The following is a 24,334-nucleotide window of genomic DNA, read 5'->3' on the forward strand; positions in this document are numbered from 1 at the left end:
TCAACACTTTGAAGGTCCACTGACTACAGAATGAATCCAGATGTGCATCGGAAACTACTACTGGTCTCCCAGGGCACGATCAAAGCGTAGACTGTTTGAGTCATTACTCCCGTGGAGGAAAGTGCGAATGGTGACTGTTGTATACAATCCCGATGCAATATCTGTGTTTCATCAACACTCTGATAGTCCACAGATTACAGATTGCCTCCAGATGTGCATCGGAAACTACAACTGGTCTTCCTGGGAACTATCAAAGCATAGACTGTTTGAGACATTACTGGCATGGAGGAAAGTGCGCATGGTGACTGTTGTATTCAATCACGATGCAATTTCTGTGTTTCATCAACACTTTGAAGGTCCACAGTTTACAGAATGTTTCCAGATGTGCATCGGAAACTACTACAGGTCTTCCTGGGAACGATCAGAGCGTAGACTGTTTGAGACATTACTCCCGTGGATGAAAATGCGCATGGTGACTTTTGTATTCAATCCCGATGCAATTTCTGTGTTACATCAACACCCTGATAGTCCACAGGTTTCAGAATGCCTCCAGATGTGCATCGGAAACTACTACTGGTCTAACAGGGAACGATCAAAGCGTAGAATGTTTGAGGCATTACTACCATGGGGGAAAGTGCGCATGGTGACTGTTGTATTCAAACCCGATGCAATTTCTGTGTTTCATCAAAACTTTGAAGGTCCACAGATTACAGAATGCCTCCAGATGTGCATCGGAAACTACTACTGGTCTTCCAGGGAACGATCAAAGCGTACACTGTTTGAGACATTACTCCCATGGAGGAAAGTGCGCATGGTGACTGTTGTACTCAATCCCAAAGCAATTTCTGTGTTTCATCAACACTCTGATTATGTACAGATCACAGAATGCCTCCAGATGTGCATCGGAAACTACTACTGGTCTAACAGGGAACGATCAAAGCGTAGAATGTTTGAGACATTACTCCCATGAGGGAACGTGTGCATGGTGAATGTTGTATTCAATCCCGATGCAATTTCTGTGTTTCATCAACACTCAGATAGTCCTCACATTACAGAATGTTTCCAGATGTGCATCGGAAATTACTACAGGTCTTCCTGGGAACGATCAAAGCGTAGACTGTTTGTGACATTACTCCCTCGGAGGAAAGTGCGCATGGTGACTGTTGTATTCAAACCCGATGCAATTTCTGTGTTTCATCAAAACTTTGAAGGGCCACAGATTACAGAATGCCTCCAGATGTGGATCGCAAGCTACTACTGGTCTTCCAATGAACGACAAGTCGTAGACAGTTTGAGAATTACTCCTATGGAGGAAAGTGGTCATGGTGACTGTTGTATTCAATCCCGATGCAATCCATGTGTTTCATCAACACTTTGAAGGTCTAAAGATTACAGAATGCCTCCAGATGTGCATGGGAAACTACTACTGGTCTTCCTAGGAACGATCAAAGCGTAGACAGTTTGAGACATTACTCCCATGGAGGAAAGTGCGCATGGTGACTGTTGTATTGAATCCCGATGCAATTTCTGTGTTTCATCAACACTCTGATATTCCACAGATTACAGAATGCCTCCAGATGTGCATCGGAAACTACTTCAGGTCTTCCAGGGAACGATCAAAGCGTAGACTGTTTGAGATATTACTCCCATGGAGGAAAGAGTGCATGGTGTCTGTTGTATTCAATCTCGATGCAATTTCTGTGTTTTATCAACACTCTGATAGACCACAGATTAAAGAATGCCTCCAGATGTGCATCGGAAACTACTTCATGACTTCGAGGGAACTATCAAAGCGTAGACTGTTTGAGACGTTACTCCCATGGAGGAGAGTGCGCATGGTGACTGTTGTATTCAACCCCAATGCAAGTTCTGTCTTTCATCAACACTCAGTTACTCCACAGATTACAGAATGCCTCCAGATGTGCATCGAAAACTACTACTGGTCTTCCAGGGAACGATCAAAGCGTAGACTGTTTGAGACATTACTCCCATGGAGGAAAGTCGCATGGTGACTGTTGTACTCAATCTCAAAGCAATTGCTGTGTTTCATCAACACTCTTATAGTCTACAGATTACAGAAAGCCTCCAGATGTACATCGGAAACTACTACTGGTCTAACAGGGAACGATCAAATCGTAGAATGTTTGAGACATTACTCCCATGGGGGAACGTGTGCATGGTGAGTGTTGTATTCAAACCCGATGCAATTTGTGTGTTTCATCAACACTCAGATAGTCCACAGATTACAGAATGTTTCCAGATGAGCATCGGAAACTACTACAAGTCTTCCTGGGAGCGATCAAAGCGTAGACTGTTTCCGATATTACTCCCATGGAGGAAAGTGCACATCGTGACTATTGTACTCAATCCCGATGCAATTACTGTGTTTCATCAACACTCTGATAGTCCATAGATTACAGAATGCCTCCAGATGTGCATCGGAAACTACGATTGGTCTTCCAGGGAACGATCAAAGCGTAAACTGTTTGAGACATTACTCCCATGGAGGAAGTGCGCATCGTGACTATTGTACTCAATCCCGATGGAAATTCTGTGTTTCATCAATACTCTGATAGTCCACAGATTACAGAATGCCTCCAGATGTGCATCGGAAACTACTACTGGTCTAACAGGGAACGATCAAATCGTAGAATGTTTGAGACATTACTCCCATGGGTTAACGTGTGCATGGTGAGTGTTGTATTCAATCCCGATGCAATTTCTGTCTTTGATCAACACTCTGATAGTCCACAGATTACAGATTTCCCCCAGGTGTGCATCGGAAACTACTACTGGTCTTCCTATGAACGATCAAACCATAGACTGTTTAAGACATAACTACCATGGAGAAAATTGCGCATGGTGACTGTTGTATTCAATCACGGTGCAATTTCTGTGTTTCATCAACACTTTGAAGGTCCACAGACTACACAATGCCTCCAGATGTGCATCGGAAACTACTACTGGTCTTTCAGGGGACGATTAAAGCATAGACTGTTTGAGACATTACTCCCGTGGAGGAGAGTAGCATGGAGACTGTTGTATTCAATGCCGATGCAATTTCTGTGTTTCATCAACACTCAGTTAGTATACAGATTACAGAATGCTCCCAGATGTGCATCGGAAACTACTACTGGTCTTCCAGGGAACGATCAAAGCGTAGACTGTTTGAGACATTACTCCCATGGAGGAAAGTGCGCATGGTGTCTGTTGTATTCAATCCCAAAGCAACTATGTGTGTTTCAACAACACTCTAATAGTAAACAGATTACAGAATGCCTCCAGATGTGCATTGGAAACTACTACTAGTCTTCCAGGGAAAGATCAAGGCGTAGACTGTTTGAGACATTACTCCCATGGAGGAAAGTGGTCATGGTGACTGTTGTATTCAATCCCGATGCAATTTATGTTTTTCATCAACACTTTGAAGGTCCACAGATTACAGATTGCCTCCAGATGTGCATCGGAAACTACTACTGGTCTTCCAGGGAACGATCAAAGCATAGACTGTTTGAGACATTACTCCCGTGGATGAAAATGAGCATGGTGACTTTTGTATTCAATCCCGATGCAATTTCTGTGTTACATCAACACCCTGATAGCCCACAGGTTACAGAATGCCTCCAGATGTGCATCGGAAACTACTACTGGTCTAACAGGGAACGATCAAAGCGTAGAATATTTGAGACATTACTACCATGGGGGAAAGTGCGCATGGTGACTGTTGTATTCAAACCCGATGCAATTTCTGTGTTTCATCAAAACTTTGAAGGTCCACAGATTACAGAATGCCTCCAGATGTGCATCGGAAACTACTACTGGTCTTACAGGGAACGATCAAAGCGTAGACTGTTTGAGACATTACTCCCATGGAGGAAAGTGTGCATGGTGACTGTTGTACTCAATCCCAAAGCATTTTCTGTGTTTCATCAACACTCTGATAGTGTACAGATTACAGAATGCCTCCAGATGTGCATCGGAAACTACTACTGGTATAACAGGGAACGATCAAAGCGTAGAATATTTGAGACATTACTCCCATGGGGGAACGTGTGCATGGTGAGTGTTGTATTCAATCCCGATGCAATTTCTGTGTTTCATCAACACTCAGATAGTCCTCACATTACAGAATGTTTCCAGATGTGCATCGGAAATTACTACAGGTCTTCCTGGGAACGATTAAAGCGTAGACTGTTTGTGACATTACTCCCTCGGGGGAAAGTGCGCATGGTGACTGTTGTATTCAAACCCGATGCAATTTCTGTGTTTCATCAAAACTTTGAAGGTCCACAGATTACAGAATGCCTCCAGATGTGGATCGGAAACTACTACTGGTCTTCCAATGAACGATCAAGTCGTAGACTGTTTGAGAATTACTCCTATGGAGGAAAGTGGTCATGGTGACTGTTGTATTCAATCCCGATGCAATTCATGTGTTTCATCAACACTTTGAAGGTCCAAAGATTACAGAATGCCTCCAGATGTGCATCGGAAACTACTACTGGTCTTACTAGGAACGATCAAAGCGTATACAGTTTGAGACATTACTCCCATGGAGGAAAGTGCGCATGGTGACTGTTGTATTGAATCCCGATGCAATTTCTGTGTTTCATCAACACTTTGATATTCCACAGATTACAGATTGCCTCCAGATGTGCATCGGAAACTACTTCAGGTCTTCCAGGTAACGATCAAAGCGTAGACTGTTTGAGATATTACTCCCATGGGGGAAAGAGCGCATGGTGTCTGTTGTATTAAATCCCAATGCAATTTCTGTGTTTTATCAACACTCTGATAGTCCACAGATTAAAGAATGCCTCCAGATGTGCATCGGAAACTACTTCATGACTTCGAGGGAACTATCAAAGCGTAGACTGTTTGAGACATTACTCCTGTGGAGGAGAGTGCGCATGGTGACTGTTGTATTCAACCCCAATGCAATTTCTGTCTTTCATCAACACTCAGTTACTCCACAGATTACAGAATGCCTCCAGATGTGCATGGAAAACTACTACTGGTCTTCCAGGGAACGATCAAAGCGTAGACTGTTTGAGACATTACACCCATGGAGGAAAGTCGCATGGTGACTGTTGTACTCAATCCCAAAGCAATTGCTGTGTTTCATCAACACTCTGATAGTCTACAGAATACAGAATGCCTCCAGATGTGCATCGGAAACTACTACTGGTCTAACAGGGAACGATCAAATCGTAGAATGTTTGAGACATTACTCCCATGGGGGAACGTGTGCATGGTGAGTGTTGTATTCAATCCCGATGCAATTTCTGTGTTTCATCAACACTCAGATAGTCCACAGATTACAGAATGTTTCCAGATGAGCATCGGAAGCTACTACAGGTCTTCCTGGGAACGATCAAAGCGTAGACTGTTTCCGACATTACTCCCATGTAGGAAAGTGCACATCGTGACTATTGTACTCAATCCCGATGCAATTAGTGTGTTTCATCAACACTCTGATAGTCCATAGATTACAGAATGCCTCCAGATGTGCATCGGAAACTACGATTGGTCTTCCAGGGAACGATCAAAGCGTAAACTGTTTGAGACATTACTCCCATGGAGGAAAGTGCGCATCGTGACTATTGTACTCAATCCCGATGGAAATTCTGTGTTTCATCAATACACTGATAGTCCACAGATTACAGAATGCCTCCAGATGTGCATCGGAAACTACTACTGGTCTAACAGGGAACGATCAAATCGTAGAATGTTTGAGACATTACTCCCATGGGGGAACGTGTGCATGGTGAGTGTTGTATTCAATCCCGATGCAATTTCTGTCTTTGATCAACACTCTGATAGTCCACAGATTACAGATTTCCTCCAGGTGTGCATCGGAAACTACTACTGGTCTTCCTATGAACGATCAAACCATAGACTGTTTAAGACATTACTACCATGGAGAAAATTGCGCATGGTGACTGTTGTATTCAATCACGATGCAATATCTGTGTTTCATCAACACTTTGAAGGTCCACAGACTACACAATGCCTCCAGATGTGCATCGGAAACTACTACTGGTCTTTCAGGGGACGATTAAAGCATAGACTGTTTGAGACATTACTCCCGTGGAGGAGAGTGCGCATGGAGACTGTTGTATTCAATGCCGATGCAATTTCTGTGTGTCAACAACACTCAGTTAGTATACAGATTACAGAATGCTCCCAGTTGTGCATCGGAAACTACTACTGGTCTTCCAGGGAACGATCAAAGCGTAGACTGTTTGAGACATTACTCCCATGGAGGAAAGTGCGCATGGTGTCTGTTGTATTCAATCCCAAAGCAACTTTGTGTTTCAACAACACTCTAATAGTAAACAGATTACAGAATGCCTCCAGATGTGCATTGGAAACTACTACTGGTCCTCCAATGAACGATAAAATCGTAGACTTTTTGAGACATTACTCCCATGGAGGAAAATGCTCATGGTGACTTTTGTATTCAATCCCGATGCAATTTCTGTGTTTCATCAACACTCTGATAGTCCACAGGTTACAGAATGCCTCCAGATGTGCATCGGAAACTACTACAAGTCTTCCAGGGAGCGATCAAAGCGTCGACTGTTTGAGACATTACTTCCATGGAGGAAAGTGCGCATGGTGACTGTTGTATTCAATCCCGATGGAATGTCTGTGTTTCATCAATACTCTGATAGTCCACAGCTTACAGAATGCCTCCAGATGTGCATCGGAAACTACTACTGGTCTTCCAGGGAACGATGAAAGCGTTGACTGTTTGAGACTTTACTCCCACGGAGGAAAGAGCGCATGGTGATTGTTGTATTCAATCACGAAGCAATTTCTGTGTTTCATCAACACTCTGATAGCCCACAAATTACAGAATGCCTCCAGATGTGCATCGGAAACTACTACTGGTCTTCCAGGGAAAGATCAAGGCGTAGACTGTTTGAGACATTACTCCCATGGAGGAAAGTGGTCATGGTGACTGTTGTATTCAATCCCGATGCAATTTATGTTTTTCATCAACACTCAGTTATATACAGATTACAGAATGCTCCAAGATGTGAATCGGAAACTACTACTGGTCTTCCAGGGAACGATCAAAGCGTAGACTGTTTAAGACATTACTCCCATGGAGGAAAGTGCACATGGTGACTTTTGTATTCAATCCCGATGCAATCTCTGTGTTACATCAACAGTCTGATAGTCCAAAGGTTACAGAATACCTCCAGATGTGCATCGGAGACTACTACTGGTCTTCCAGGGAGCGATCAAAGCGTAGACTGTTTGAGCCATTACTCCCATGGAGGAAAGTGCGCATGGTGACCGTTGTATTCAATCCCGATGCAATGTCAGTGTTTCATCAATACTCTGATAGTCTACAGCTTACAGAATGCCTCCAGATGTGCATCGGGAACTACTACTGGTCTTCCAGGAAACGATGAAAGCGTAGACTGTTTGAGACATTACTCCCATGGAGGAAAGAGCGCATGGTGGCTGTTGTATTCAATCAAGAAACAATTTCTGTGTTTCATCAACACTCTGATAGCCCACAGATTACAGAATGCCTCCAGATGTGCATCGGAAACTAATACTGGTCTTCCAGGGAACGATCAAGGCGTAGACTGTTTGAGAATTACTCCCATGGTGGAAAGTGGTCATTGTGACTGTTATATTTAATCCCGATGCAATTTATGTGTTTCATCAACACTTTGATGGATCCACAGATTACAGAATGCTTCCAGATGTGCATAGGCAACTACTACTGGTCTCCCAGGGAACGATCAAATCGTAGACTGTTTGAGACATTACTCCCGTGGAGGAAAGTGCGCATGGACACTGTTGTATTCAATGCCGATGCAATTTCAGTGTTTCATCAACACTCTGACAGTCCACAGATTACAGAATGCCTCCAGATGTGCATCGGAAACAACTTCTGGTCTAACAGGGAACGATCAAAGCGTTGAATGTTTGAGACATTACTACCATGGGGGAAATTGCGAATGGTGACTGTTGTATTCAATCAAGATGCAATTTCTGTGTTTCATCAACACTCTGATAGTCCACAGATTACAGAATGCCTCCAGATGTGCATCGCAAACTACTACTGGCATAACAGGGAACGATCAAAGCGTAGAATGTTTGAGACATTACTACCATGGGGGAAATTGCGCATGGTGACTGTTGTATTCAATCAAGATGCAATTTCTGTGTTTCATCAACACTCTGATAGTCCACAGGTTACAGAATGCCTCCAGATGTGCATCGGAAACTATTACTGGTCTTCCTAGGAACGATCAAAGCGTAGACAGTTTGAGACATTACTCCCATGGAGGAAAGTGCGCATGGTGACTGTTGTATTGAATCCCGATGCAATTTCTGTGTTTCATCAACACTCTGATATTCCACAGATTACAGAATGCCTCCAGATGTGCATCGGAAACTACTTCAGGTCTTCCAGGGAACGATCAAAGCGTAGACTGTTTGAGATATTACTCCCATGGAGGAAAGAGCGCATGGTGTCTGTTGTATTCAATCCCGATGCAATTTCTGTGTTTTATCAACACTCTGATAGTCCACAGATTAAAGAATGCCTCCAGATGTGCATCGGAAACTACTTCATGACTTCGAGGGAACTATCAAAGCGTAGACTGTTTGAGACATTACTCCTGTGGAGGAGAGTGCGCATGGTGACTGTTGTATTCAACCCCAATGCAATTTCTGTCTTTCATCAACACTCAGTTACTCCACAGATTACAGAATTCCTCCAGATGTGCATGGAAAACTACTACTGGTCTTCCAGGGAACGATCAAAGCGTAGACTGTTTGAGACATTACACCCATGGAGGAAAGTCGCATGGTGATTGTTGTACTCAATCCCAAAGCAATTGCTGTGTTTCATCAACACTCTGATAGTCTACAGTTTACAGAATGCCTCCAGATGTGCATCGGAAACTACTACTGGTCTAACAGGGAACGATCAAATCGTAGAATGTTTGAGACATTACTCCCATGGGGGAACGTGTGCATGGTGAGTGTTGTATTCAATCCCGATGCAATTTCTGTGTTTTATCAACACTCAGATAGTCCACAGATTACAGAATGTTTCCAGATGAGCATCGGAAACTACTACAGGTCTTCCTGGGAACGATCAAAGCGTAGACTGTTTCCGACATTACTCCCATGTAGGAAAGTGCACATCGTGACTATTGTACTCAATCCCGATGAAATTACTGTGTTTCATCAACACTCTGATAGTCCATAGATTACAGAATGCCTCCAGATGTGCATCGGAAACTACGATTGGTCTTCCAGGGAACGATCAAAGCGTAAACTGTTTGAGACATTACTCCCATGGAGGAAAGTGCGCATCGTGACTATTGTACTCAATCCCGATGGAAATTCTGTGTTTCATCAATACTCTGATAGTCCACAGATTACAGAATGCCTCCAGATGTGCATCGGAAACTACTACTGGTCTAACAGGGAACGATCAAATCGTAGAATGTTTGAGACATTACTCCCATGGGTGAACGTGTGCATGGTGAGTGTTGTATTCAATCCCGATGCAATTTCTGTCTTTGATCAACTCTCTGATACTCCACAGATTACAGATTTCCTCCAGGTGTGCATCGGAAACTACTACTGGTCTTCCTATGATCGATCAAACCATAGACTGTTTAAGACATTACTACCATGGAGAAAATTGCGCATGGTGACTGTTGTATTCAATCACGATGCAATATCTGTGTTTCGTCAACACTTTGAAGGTCCACAGACTACACAATGCCTCCAGATGTGCATCGGAAACTACTACTGGTCTTTCAGGGGACGATTAAAGCATAGACTGTTTGAGACATTACTCCCGTGGAGGAAAGTGCGCATGGAGACTGTTGTATTCACTGCCGATGCAATTTCTGTGTTTCAACAACACTCAGTTAGTATACAGATTACGGAATGCTCCCAGATGTGCATCGGAAACTACTACTGGTCTTCCAGGGAACGATCAAAGCGTAGACTGTTTGAGACATTACTCCCATGGAGGAAAGTGCGCATGGTGTCTGTTGTATTCAATCCCAAAGCAACTTTGTGTTTCAACAACACTCTGATAGTAAACAGATTACAGAATGCCTCCAGATGTGCATTGGAAACTACTACTGGTCCTCCAGGGAACGATCAAATCGTAGACTTTTTGAGACATTACTCCTATGGAGGAAAGTGCACATGGTGACTGTTGAATTCAATCGCGATGCAATTTCTATGTTTCAACAACACTCTGATAGTACACGGATTACAGAATGTCTCCAGATGTGCATCGGAAACTACTACTGGTCTTCCAGGGAGCGATCAAAGCGTCGACTGTTTCAGACATTACCTCCATGGAGGAAAGTGCGCATGGTGACTGTTGTATTCAATCCCGATGGAATGTCTGTGTTTCATCAATACTCTGATAGTCCACAGCTTACAGAATGCCTCCAGATGTGCATCGGAAACTACTACTGGTCTTCCAGGGAACGATGAAAGCGTTGACTGTTTGAGACTTTACTCCCACGGAGGGAAGAGCGCATGGTGATTGTTGTATTCAATCACGAAGCAATATCTGTGTTTCATCAACACTCTGATAGCCCACAAATTACAGAATGCCTCCAGATGTGCATCGGAAACTACTACTGGTCTTCCAGGGAAAGATCAAGGCGTAGACTGTTTGAGACATTACTCCCATGGAGGAGAGTGGTCATGGTGACTGTTGTATTCAATCCCGATGCAATTTATGTTTTTCATCAACACTCAGTTATATACAGATTACAGAATGCTCCCAGATGTGAATCGGAAACTACTACTGGTCTTCCAAGGAACGATCAAAGCGTAGACTGTTTGAGACATTACTCCCATGGAGGAAAGTGCACATGGTGACTGTTGTATTCAATCGCGATGCAATTTCTATGTTTCAACAACACTCTGATAGTACACAGATTACAGAATGTCTCCAGATGTGCATCGGAAACTACCACTGGTCTTCCGGGTAACGATCAAAGCGTAAACTGTTTGAGACATTACTCCCATGGAGGAAAGTGCGCACGGTGACTGTTGTATTCAATCCCAAAGCAACGTCTGTGTTTCAACAACACCCTGATAGTAAACAGATTACAGAATGCCTCCAGATGTGCATCGGAAACTACTACTGGTCTTCCAGGGAACGATCAAATCGTAGACTGTTTGAGACATTACTCCCATGGAGGAAAATGCTCATGGTGACTTTTGTATTCAATCCCGATGCAATTTCTGTGTTACATCAACAGTCTGATAGTCCAAATTTTACAGAATACCTCCAGATGTGCATCGGAGACTACTACTGGTCTTCCAGGGAGCGATCAAAGCGTAGACTGTTTGAGACATTACTCCCATGGAGGAAAGTGCGCATGGTGACTGTTGTATTCAATCTCGATACAATGTCAGTGTTTCATCAATACTCTGATAGTCCACAGCTTACAGAATGCCTCCAGATGTGCATCGGGAACTACTACTGGTCTTCCAGGGAACGATGAAAGCGTAGACTGTTTGAGACATTACTCCCATGGAGGAAAGAGCGCATGGTGACTGTTGTATTCAATCAAGAAACAATTTCTGTGTTTCATCAACACTCTGATAGCCCACAGATTACAGAATGCCTCCAGATGTGCATCGGAAACTAATACTGGTCTTCCAGGGAACGATCAAGGCGTAGACTGTTTGAGAATTACTCCCATGGAGGAAAGTGGTCATTGTGACTGTTATATTTAATCCCGATGCAATTTATGTGTTTCATCAACACTTTGAAGGATCCACAGATTACAGAATGCCTCCAGATGTGCATCGGCAACAACTACTGGTCTAACAGGGAACGATCAAAGCGTAGAATGTTTGAGACATTACTACCATGGGGGAAATTGCGCATGGTGACTGTTGTATTCAATCAAGATGCAATTTCTGTGTTTCATCAACACTCTGATAGTCCACAGGTTACAGAATGCCTCCAGATGTGCATCGGATACTACTACTGGTCTTCCAGGGAGCGATCAAAGCGTCGACTGTTTGAAACATTACTTCCATGGAGGAAAGTGCTCATGGTGACTGTTGTATTCAATCCCGATGGAATGTCTGTGTTTCATCAATACTCTGATAGTCCACAGCTTACAGAATGCCTCCAGATGTGCATCGGAAACTACTACTGGTCTTCCAGGGAACGATGAAAGCGTAGACTGTTTGAGACATTACTCCCACGGAGGAAAGAGCGCATGGAGTCTGTTGTATTCAATGCCGATGCAATTTCTGTGTTTCATCAACACTCTGACATTCCACAGATTACAGAATGCCTCCAGATGTGCATCGGAAACAACTACTGGTCTAACAGGGAACGATCAAAACGTAGAATGTTTGAGACATTACTACCATGGGGGAAATTGTGAATGGTGATTGTTGTATTCAATCACGAAGCAATTTCTGTGTTTCATCAACACTCTGATAGCCCACAGATTACAGAATGCCTCCAGATGTGCATCGGAAACTACTACTGGTCTAACATGGAATGATCAAAGCGTAGAATGTTTGAGTCATTACTACTATGGGGGAAAGTGCGCATGGTGACTGTTGTATTCAATCCCGATGCAATTTCTGTGTTTCATCAACACTCAGATAGTTCACAGATTACAGAATGCCTCCAGATGTGGATCGGAAACTACTACTGGTCTTCCAGGGAACGATCAAGTCGTAGACTGTTTGAGACATCACTCCCATGGAGGAAAGTGGTCATGGTGACTGCTGTATTCAATCCCGATGCAATTTCTGTGTTTCATCAACACTTTGAAGGTCCACTGATTACAGAATGCCTCCAGATGTGAATCGGAAACTACTACTGGTCTTCCAGGGAACGATCAAAGCGTAGACTGTTTGAGACATTACTCCCGTGGAGGAGATTGCGCATGGTGACTGTTGTATTCAATCTTAATGCAATTTCTGTGTTTCATCAACACTCAGTTAGTCCACAGATTACAGAATGCCTCCAGATGTGCATCGGAAACTACTACTGGTCTTCCATTGAAAGATCAAAGCGTAGACTGTTTGAGACATTACTCCCGTTGAGGAAAGTGCGAATGGTGACTGTTGTATTCAATCCCGATGCAATTTCTGTGTTTCATCAACAGTCTGATAGTCCACAGATTACAGATTGCCTCCAGATGTGCATCGGAAACTACTACTGGTCTTCCTATGAACAATCAAATCATAGACTGTTTAAGACATTACTCCCATGGAGAAAATTGTGCATGGTGACAGTTGTATTCAATCACGATGCAATTTCTGTGTTTCATCAACACTTTGAAGGTCCACAGACTACAGAATGCCTCCAGATGTGCATCGGAAACTACTACTGGTCTTTCAGGGGATGATCAAAGCATAGACTGTTTGAGACATTACTCCCGTAGAGGAGAGTGCGCGTGGAGACTGTTGTATTCAATGCCGATGCAATTTCTGTGATTCATCAACACTCAGTTATATACAGATTACAGAATGCTCCCAGATGTGCATCGGAAACTACTACTGGTCTTCCAGGGAACGATCAAAGCGTAGATTGTTTGAGACATTACTCCCATGGAGGAAAGTGCGCATTGTGACTGTTGTATTCAATCGCAAAGCAACTTCTGTGCTTCAACAACACCCTGATAGTAAACAGATTACAGAATGCCTCCAGATGTGCATCGGAAACTACTACTGGTCTTCCAGGGAACGATCAAATCGTAGACTGTTTGAGACATTAGTCCCATGGAGGAAAATGCTCATGGAGACTTTTGTATTCAATCCCGATGCAATTTCTGTGTTACATCAACAGTCTGATAGTCCACAGGTTACAGATTGCCTCTAGATGTGCATCGAAAACTACTACTGGTCTTCCAGGGAGCGATCAAAGCGTAGACTGTTTGAGACATTACTCCCATGGAGGAAAGTGCGCATGGTGACTGTTGTATTCAATCCCGATGGAATGTCAGTGTTTCATCAATACTCTGATAGTCCACAGCTTACAGAATGCCTCCAGATGTGCATCGGAAACTACTACTGGTCTTCCAGGGAACGATGAAAGCGTAGACTGTTTGAGACATTACTCCCATGAAGGATAGAGCGCATGGTGACTGTTGTATTCAATCAAGAAACAATTTCTGTGTTTCATCAACACTCTGATAGTCCACAGGTGACAGAGTGCCTCCAGACATGCATCGGAAGCTACTACTGGTCTAACAGGGAACGAACAAAACGTAGAATGTTTGAGACATTAATACCATGGGGGAAAGTGCGCATGGTGACTGTTGTATTCAATCCCGAAGCAATTTCTGTATTTCATGAACACTCAGATATTTCACAGATTACAGATTGCCTCCAGATGTGCATCGGAAACTACTACTGGTTTTCCAGGGAACGATCGAAGCGTAGACTGTTTGAGACATTACTACCATGGGGGAAATTGCGCATGGTGACTGTTGTATTCAATCAAGATGCAATTTCTGTGTTTCATCAACACTCAGATAGTCCACAGATTACAGAATGCCTCCAGATGTGGATCGGAAACTACTACTGGTCTTCCAGGGAACGATCAAAGCGTAGACTGTTTGAGAATTACTCCCATGGAGGAAAGTGGTCATTGTGACTGTTATATTCAATCCCGATGCAATTTATGTGTTTCATCAACACTTTGAAGGATCCACAGATTACAGAATGCCTCCAGATGTGCTTCGGCAACTACTACTGGTCTTCCAGGGAACGATCAAAGCGTAGACTGTTTGAGACATTACTCCCGTGGAGGAAAGTGCGAATGGTGACTGTTGTATTCAATCCCGATGCAATTTCTTTGTTTCATCAACACTCTGATAGATCACAGATTACAGATTGCCTCCAGATGTGCATCGGAAACTACTACTGGTCTTCCTGGGAACGATCAAAACATAGACTGTTTGAGACATTACTGTCATGGAGGAAAGTGCTCATGGTGACTGTTGTATTCTTTCACGATGCTATTTCTGTGTTTCATCAACACTTTGAAGGATCCACAGATTACAGAATGCCTACAGATGTGCATCGGCAACTACTACTGGCCTTCCAGGGAACGATCAAAGCGTAGACTGTTTGAGACATTACTTCCATGGAGGAAAGTGCGCATGGTGACTGTTGTATTCAATCCCGATGGAATGTCTGTGTTTCATCAATACTCTGATAGTCCACAGCTTACAGAATGCCTCCAGATGTGCATCGGAAACTACTACTGGTCTTCCAGGGAACGATGAAAGCGTTGACTGTTTGAGACTTTACTCCCACGGAGGGAAGAGCGCATGGTGATTGTTGTATTCAATCACGAAGCAATATCTGTGTTTCATCAACACTCTGATAGCCCACAAATTACAGAATGCCTCCAGATGTGCATCGGAAACTACTACTGGTCTAACATGGAATGATCAAAGCGTAGAATGTTTGAGTCATTACTACTATGGGGGAAAGTGCGCATGGTGACTGCTGTATTCAATCCCGATGCAATTTCTGTGTTTCATCAACACTCAGATAGTTCACAGATTACAGAATGCCTCCAGATGTGGATCGGAAACTACTACTGGTCTTCCAGGGAACGATCAAGTCGTAGACTGTTTGAGACATCACTCCCATGGAGGAAAGTGGTCATGGTGACTGCTGTATTCAATCCCGATGCAATTTCTGTGTTTCATCAACACTTTGAAGGTCCACTGATTACAGAATGCCTCCAGATGTGAATCGGAAACTACTACTGGTCTTCCAGGGAACGATCAAAGCGTAGACTGTTTGAGACATTACTCCCGTGGAGGAGATTGCGCATGGTGACTGTTGTATTCAATCTTAATGCAATTTCTGTGTTTCATCAACACTCAGTTAGTCCACAGATTACAGAATGCCTCCAGATGTGCATCGGAAACTACTACTGGTCTTCCATTGAAAGATCAAAGCGTAGACTGTTTGAGACATTACTCCCGTTGAGGAAAGTGCGAATGGTGACTGTTGTATTCAATCCCGATGCAATTTCTGTGTTTCATCAACAGTCTGATAGTCCACAGATTACAGATTGCCTCCAGATGTGCATCGGAAACTACTACTGGTCTTCCTATGAACAATCAAATCATAGACTGTTTAAGACATTACTCCCATGGAGAAAATTGTGCATGGTGACAGTTGTATTCAATCACGATGCAATTTCTGTGTTTCATCAACACTTTGAAGGTCCACAGACTACAGAATGCCTCCAGATGTGCATCGGAAACTACTACTGGTCTTTCAGGGGATGATCAAAGCATAGACTGTTTGAGACATTACTCCCGTAGAGGAGAGTGCGCGTGGAGACTGTTGTATTCAATGCCGATGCAATTTCTGTGATTCATCAACACTCAGTTATATACAGATTACAGAATGCTCCCAGATGTGCATCGGAAACTACTACTGGTCTTCCAGGGAACGATCAAAGCGTAGATTGTTTGAGACATTACTCCCATGGAGGAAAGTGCGCATTGTGACTGTTGTATTCAATCGCAAAGCAACTTCTGTGCTTCAACAACACCCTGATAGTAAACAGATTACAGAATGCCTCCAGATGTGCATCGGAAACTACTACTGGTCTTCCAGGGAACGATCAAATCGTAGACTGTTTGAGACATTAGTCCCATGGAGGAAAATGCTCATGGAGACTTTTGTATTCAATCCCGATGCAATTTCTGTGTTACATCAACAGTCTGATAGTCCACAGGTTACAGATTGCCTCTAGATGTGCATCGAAAACTACTACTGGTCTTCCAGGGAGCGATCAAAGCGTAGACTGTTTGAGACATTACTCCCATGGAGGAAAGTGCGCATGGTGACTGTTGTATTCAATCCCGATGGAATGTCAGTGTTTCATCAATACTCTGATAGTCCACAGCTTACAGAATGCCTCCAGATGTGCATCGGAAACTACTACTGGTCTTCCAGGGAACGATGAAAGCGTAGACTGTTTGAGACATTACTCCCATGAAGGATAGAGCGCATGGTGACTGTTGTATTCAATCAAGAAACAATTTCTGTGTTTCATCAACACTCTGATAGTCCACAGGTGACAGAGTGCCTCCAGACATGCATCGGAAGCTACTACTGGTCTAACAGGGAACGAACAAAACGTAGAATGTTTGAGACATTAATACCATGGGGGAAAGTGCGCATGGTGACTGTTGTATTCAATCCCGAAGCAATTTCTGTATTTCATGAACACTCAGATATTTCACAGATTACAGATTGCCTCCAGATGTGCATCGGAAACTGCTACTGGTTTTCCAGGGAACGATCGAAGCGTAGACTGTTTGAGACATTACTACCATGGGGGAAATTGCGCATGGTGACTGTTGTATTCAATCAAGATGCAATTTCTGTGTTTCATCAACACTCAGATAGTCCACAGATTACAGAATGCCTCCAGATGTGGATCGGAAACTACTACTGGTCTTCCAGGGAACGATCAAAGCGTAGACTGTTTGAGAATTACTCCCATGGAGGAAAGTGGTCATTGTGACTGTTATATTCAATCCCGATGCAATTTATGTGTTTCATCAACACTTTGAAGGATCCACAGATTACAGAATGCCTCCAGATGTGCTTCGGCAACTACTACTGGTCTTCCAGGGAACGATCAAAGCGTAGACTGTTTGAGACATTACTCCCGTGGAGGAAAGTGCGAATGGTGACTGTTGTATTCAATCCCGATGCAATTTCTTTGTTTCATCAACACTCTGATAGACCACAGATTACAGATTGCCTCCAGATGTGCATCGGAAACTACTACTGGTCTTCCTGGGAACGATCAAAACATAGACTGTTTGAGACATTACTGTCATGGAGGAAAGTGCTCATGGTGACTGTTGTATTCTTTCACGATGCTATTTCTGTGTTTCATCAACACTTTGAAGGATCCACAGATTACAGAATGCCTACAGATGTGCATCGGCAACTACTACTGGCCTTCCAGGGAACGATCAAAGCGTAGACTGTTTGAGACATTACTTCCATGGAGGAAAGTGCGCATGGTGACTGTTGTATTCAATCCCGATGGAATGTCTGTGTTTCATCAATACTCTGATAGTCCACAGCTTACAGAATTTCTCCACATGTGCATCGGAAACTACTACTGGTCTTCCATGGAACGATGAAAGCGTAGACTGTTTGTGACATTACTCCCACGGAGGAAAGAGCGCATGGAGACTGTGGTATTCAATGCCGATGCAATTTCTGTGTTTCATCAACACTCTGACAGTCCACAGATTACAGAATGCCTTCAGATGTGCATAGGAAACAACTACTGGTCTAACAGGGAACGATCAAAGCGTAGAATGTTTGAGACATTACTACCATGGGGGAAATTGTGAATGGTGATTGTTGTATTCAATCACGAAGCAATTTCTGTGTTTCATCAACACTCTGATAGCCCACAGATTACAGGATGCCTCCAGATGTGCATCGGAAACTACTACTGGTCTAACAGGGAATGATCAAAGCGTAGAATGTTTGAGTCATTACTACTATGTGGGAAAGTGCGCATGGTGACTGTTGTATTCAATCCCGATGCAATTTCTGTGTTTCATCAACACTCTGATAGTTCACAGATTACAGAATGCCTCCAGATGTGGATCGGAAACTACTACTGGTCTTCCAGGGAACGATCAAGTCGTAGACTGTTTGAGACATCACTCCCATGGAGGAAAGTGGTCATGGTGACTGCTGTATTCAATCCCGATGCAATTTCTGTGTTTCATCAACACTTTGAAGGTCCACAGATTACAGAATGCCTCCAGATGTGAATCGGAAACTACTACTGGTCTTCCAGGGAACGATCAAAGCGTAGACTGTTTGAGACATTACTCCCATGGAGGAGAGTGCGCATGGTGACTGTTGTATTCAATCTCAATGCAATTTCTGTGTTTCATCAACTCTCAGTTAGTCCACAGATTACAGAATGCCTCCAGATGTGCATCGGAAACTACTACTTGTCTTCCATTGAAAGATCAAAGCGTAGACTGTTTGAGACATTACTCCCGTTGAGGAAAGTGCGAATGGTGACTGTTGTATTCAATCCCGATGCAATTTCTATGTTTCATCAACACTCTGATAGTCCACAGATTACAGATTGCCTCCAGATGTGCATCGGAAACTACTACTGGTCTTCCTATGAACAATCAAAGCATAGACTGTTTAAGACATTACTCCCATGGAGAAAATTGTGCATGGTGACAGTTGTATTCAATCACGATGCAATTTCTGTGTTTCATCAACACTTTGAAGGTCCACAGGCTACAGAATGCCTCCAGATGTGCATCGGAAACTACTACTGGTCTTTCAGGGGATGATCAAACATAGACTGTTTGAGACATTACTCCCGTAGAGGAGAGTGCACGTGGAGACTGTTGTATTCAATGCCGATGCAATTTCTGTGTTTCATCAACACTCAGTTATATACAGATTACAGAATGCTCCCAGATGTGCATCGTAAACTACTACTGGTCTTCCAGGGAACGATCAAAGCGTAGACTGTTTGAGACATTACTCCCATGGAGGAATGTGCGCATGGTGACTGTTGTATTCAATCCCGATGCAATTTCTATGTTTCAACAACACTCTGATAGTGCACCGATTACAGAATGTCTCCAGATGTGCATCGGAAACTACTACTGGTCTTCCAGGTAACGATCAAAGCGTAAACTGTTTGAGACAATACTCCCATGGAGGAAAGTGGGCATGGTGACTGTTGTATCCAATCCCGATTCAATTTCTGTGTTTCATCAACAATCTGATATTCCACAGATTACATAATGACTCCAGATGTGCATCGGAAACTACTACTGGTCTTCCAGGGATCGATCAAAGCGTAGACTGTTTGAGACATTACTCCCATGGAGGAAAGTGCGCATGGTGACTGTTGTATTCAATCCCAAAGCAACTTCTGTGCTTCAACAACACCCTGATAGTAAACAGATTACAGAATGCCTCCAGATGTGCATCGGAAACTACTACTGGTCTTCCAGGGAACGATCAAATCGTAGACTGTTTGAGACATTAGTCCCATGGAGGAAAATGCTCATGGAGACTTTTGTTTTCAATCCCGATGCAATTTCTGTGTTACATCAACAGTCTGATAGTCCACAGGTTACAGATTGCCTCTAGATGTGCATCGAAAACTACTACTGGTCTTCCAGGGAGCGATCAAAGCGTAGACTGTTTGAGACATTACTCCCATGGAGGAAAGTGCGCATGGTGACTGTTGTATTCAATCCCGATGGAATGTCAGTGTTTCATCAATACTCTGATAGTCCACAGCTTACAGAATGCCTCCAGATGTGCATCAGAAACTACTACTGGTCTTCCAGGGAACGATGAAAGCGTAGACTGTTTGAGACATTACTCCCATGGAGGAAAGAGCGCATGGTGACTGTTGAATTCAATCAAGAAACAATTTCTGTGTTTCATCAACACTCTGATAGTCCACAGGTTACAGAATGCCTCCAGATATGCATCGGAAACTACTACTGGTCTAACAGGGAAGGATCAAAACGTAGAATGTTTGAGACATTAATACCATGGGGGAAAGTGCGCATGGTGACTGTTGTATTCAATCCCGATGCAATTTCTGTGTTTCATGAACACTCAGATATTCCACAGATTACAGACTGCCTCCAGATGTGGATCGGAAACTACTACTGGTCTTCCAGGGAACGATCAAGCCGTAGACTCTTTGAGAATTACTCCCATGGAGGACGGTGGTCATGGTGACTGTTGTATTCATCCCGATGCAATTTATGTGATTCATCAACACTTTAAAGGTATACAGATTACAGAATGCCTCCAGATGTGCATCGGAAACTACTACTGGTCTTCCAGGGAACGATCAAAGCGTAGACTGTTTGAGACATTACTCCCGTGGAGGAAACTGCAAGTGGTGACTGTTGTATTCAATCCCCATGCAATTTCTGTGTTTCATCAACACTCTGATAGTCCACAGATTACAGATTGCCTCCAGATGTGCATCGGAAACTACTACTGGTCTTCCTGGGAACGATCAAAGCATAGACTGTTTGAGACATTACTGTCATGGAGGAAAGTGCGCATGGTGACTGTTGTATTCAATCCCGATGCAATTTCTGTGTTTCATGAACACTCAGATATTTCACAGATTACAGATTGCCTCCAGATGTGCATCGGAAACTACTACTGGTTTTCCAGGGAACGATCGAAGCGTAGACTGTTTAAGACATTACTACCATGGGGGAAATTGCGCATGGTGACTGTTGTATTCAATCAAGATGCAATTTCTGTGTTTCATCAACACTCAGATAGTCCACAGATTACAGAATGCCTCCAGATGTGGATCGGAAACTACTACTGGTCTTCCAGGGAACGATCAAAGCGTAGACTGTTTGAGAATTACTCCCATGGAGGAAAGTGGTCATTGTGCCTGTTATATTCAATCCCGATGCAATTTATGTGTTTCATCAACACTTTGAAGGATCCACAGTTTACAGAATGCCTCCAGATGTGCTTCGGCAACTACTACTGGTCTTCCAGGGAACGATCAAAGCGTAGACTGTTTGAGACATTACTCCCGTGGAGGAAAGTGCGAATGGTGACTGTTGTATTCAATCCCGATGCAATTTCTGTGTTTCATCAACACTCTGATAGACCACAGATTACAGATTGCCTCCAGATGTGCATCGGAAACTACTACTCGTCTTCCTGGGAACGATCAAAACATAGACTGTTTGAGACATTACTGTCATGGAGGAAAGTGCTCATGGTGACTGTTGTATTCATTCACGATGCTATTTCTGTGTTTCATCAACACTTTGAAGGATCCACAGATTACAGAATGCCTCCAGATGTGGATCGGAAACTACTACTGGTCTTCCAGGGAACGATCAAGTCGTAGACTGTTTGAGACATTACTCCCATGGAGGAAAGTGCGCATGGTGACTGTTGTACTCAATCCCAAAGCAATTTCTGTGTTTCTTCAACACACTGATAGTCCACAGATTACAGAATGCCACCAGATGTGCATCGCAAACTACTACTGGTGTAACAGGGAACGATCAAAGCGTAGAATGTTTGAGACATTTTTACCATGGGGGAAATTGCGCATGGTGACTGTTGTATTGAATCAAGATGCAATTTCTGTGTTTCATAAACACTCAGATAGTCCACAGATTACAGAATGCCTCCAGATGTGGATCGGAAACTACTACTGGTCTTCCAGGGAACGATCAAGGCGTAGACTGTTTGAGAATTACTCTCATGGAGGAAAGTGGTCATTGTGACTGTTGTATTCAATCCCGATGCAATTTATGTGTATCATCAACACTCTGATAGACCACAGATTACAGATTGCCTCCACATGTGTATCGGAAGCTACTACTGGTCTTCCTGGGAACGATCAAAGCATGGACTGTTTGAGACATTACTGTCATGGAGGAAAGTGCGCATGGTGACTGTTGTATTCAATCACGATGCAATTTCTGTGTTTCATCAACACTTTGTAGGTCCACAGATTACAGAATGCCTCCAGATGTGCATCGGAAACTACTACTGGTCTTCCAGGGAACAATCAAAGCGTAGACTGTTTGGGACATTACTCCCATGGAGGAGAGTGCGCATGGTGACTGTTGTATTCAATCCCAATGCAATTTCTGTGTTTCATCAACACTCAGTTAGTCCACAGATTACAGAATGCCTCCAGATGTGCATCGGAAACTACTATTGGTCTTCCAGGGAACGATCAAAGCGTAGACTGTTTGTGACATTACTCCCATGGAGGAAAGTGCGCATGGTGACTGTTGTGCTCAATCCCAAAGCAATGTCTGTGTTTCATCAACACTCTGATAGTCCACAGATTACAGAATGCCTCCAGATGTGCATCGGAAACTACTACTGGTCTAACAGGGAATGATCAAAGCGTAGAATGTTTGAGACATTACTCCCATGGTGGAAATTGCGCATGGTGACTGTTGTATTCAATCAACATGCAATTTCTGTGTTTCATCAACACTCAGATAGTCCACAGATTACAGAATGCCTCCAGATGTGGTTCGGAAACTACTACTGGTCCTCCAGGGAACGATCAAGGCGTAGACTGTTTGAGAATTACTCCCATGGAGGAAAGTGGTAATTGTGACTGTTATATATAATCCCGATGCAATTTATGTGTTTCATCAATACTTTGAAGGATCCACAGATTACAGAATGCCTCCAGATGTGCATCGGCAACTACTACTGGTCTTCCAGGGAACGATCAAATCGTAGACTGTTTGAGACATTACTCCCGTGGGGGAAAGTGCGCATGGAGACCGTTGTATTCAATCCTGATGCATTTTCTGTTTACCATCAAAACTCTGATAGTCCACAGATAACAGAATGCCACCAGTTGTGCATCGGAAACTACTACTGGTCTAACAGGGAATGATCAAAGCGTAGAATGTTTGAGTCATTACTACTATGGGGGAAAGTGCGCATGGTGACTGTTGTATTCAATCCCGATGCAATTTCTGTGTTTCATCAACACTCAGATAGTTCACAGATTACAGAATGCCTCCAGATGTTGATCGGAAACTACTACTGGTCTTCCAGGGAACGATCAAGTCGTAGACTGTTTGAGACATCACTCCCATTGAGGAAAGTGGTCATAGTGACTGCTGTATTCAATCCCGATGCAATTACTGTGTTTCATCAACACTTTGAAGGTCCACAGATTACAGAATGCCTCCAGATGTGCATCGGAAACTACTACTGGTCTTCCAGGGAACGATCAAAGCGTAGACTGTTTGAGATATTACTCCCGTTGAGGAAAGTGCGAATGGAGACTGTTGTATTCAATCCCGATGCAATTTCTGTGTTTCATCAACACTCTGATAGTCCACAGATTACAGATTGCCTCCAGATGTGCTTCGGAAACTACTACTGGTCTTCCTATGAACAATCAAAGCATAGACTGTTTAAGACATTACTCCCATGGAGAAAATTGCGCATGGTGACTGTTGTATTCAATCACGATGCAATTTCTGTGTTTCATCAACACTTTGAAGGTCCACAGACTACAGAATGCCTCCAGATGTGCATCGGAAACTACTACTGGTCTTTCAGGTGATGATCAAAGCATAGACTGTTTGAGACATTTCTCCCGTGGAGGAGAGTGCGCGTGCAGACTGTTGTATTCAATGCCGATGCAATTTCTATGTTTCAACAACACTCTGATAGTGCACAGATTACAGAATGTCTCCAGATGTGCATCGGAAACTACTACTGGTCT

This window comes from Schistocerca gregaria, chromosome 10 (assembly GCF_023897955.1).
Source record: "Schistocerca gregaria isolate iqSchGreg1 chromosome 10, iqSchGreg1.2, whole genome shotgun sequence".
Taxonomy (NCBI): Eukaryota; Metazoa; Arthropoda; class Insecta; order Orthoptera; family Acrididae; genus Schistocerca; species Schistocerca gregaria.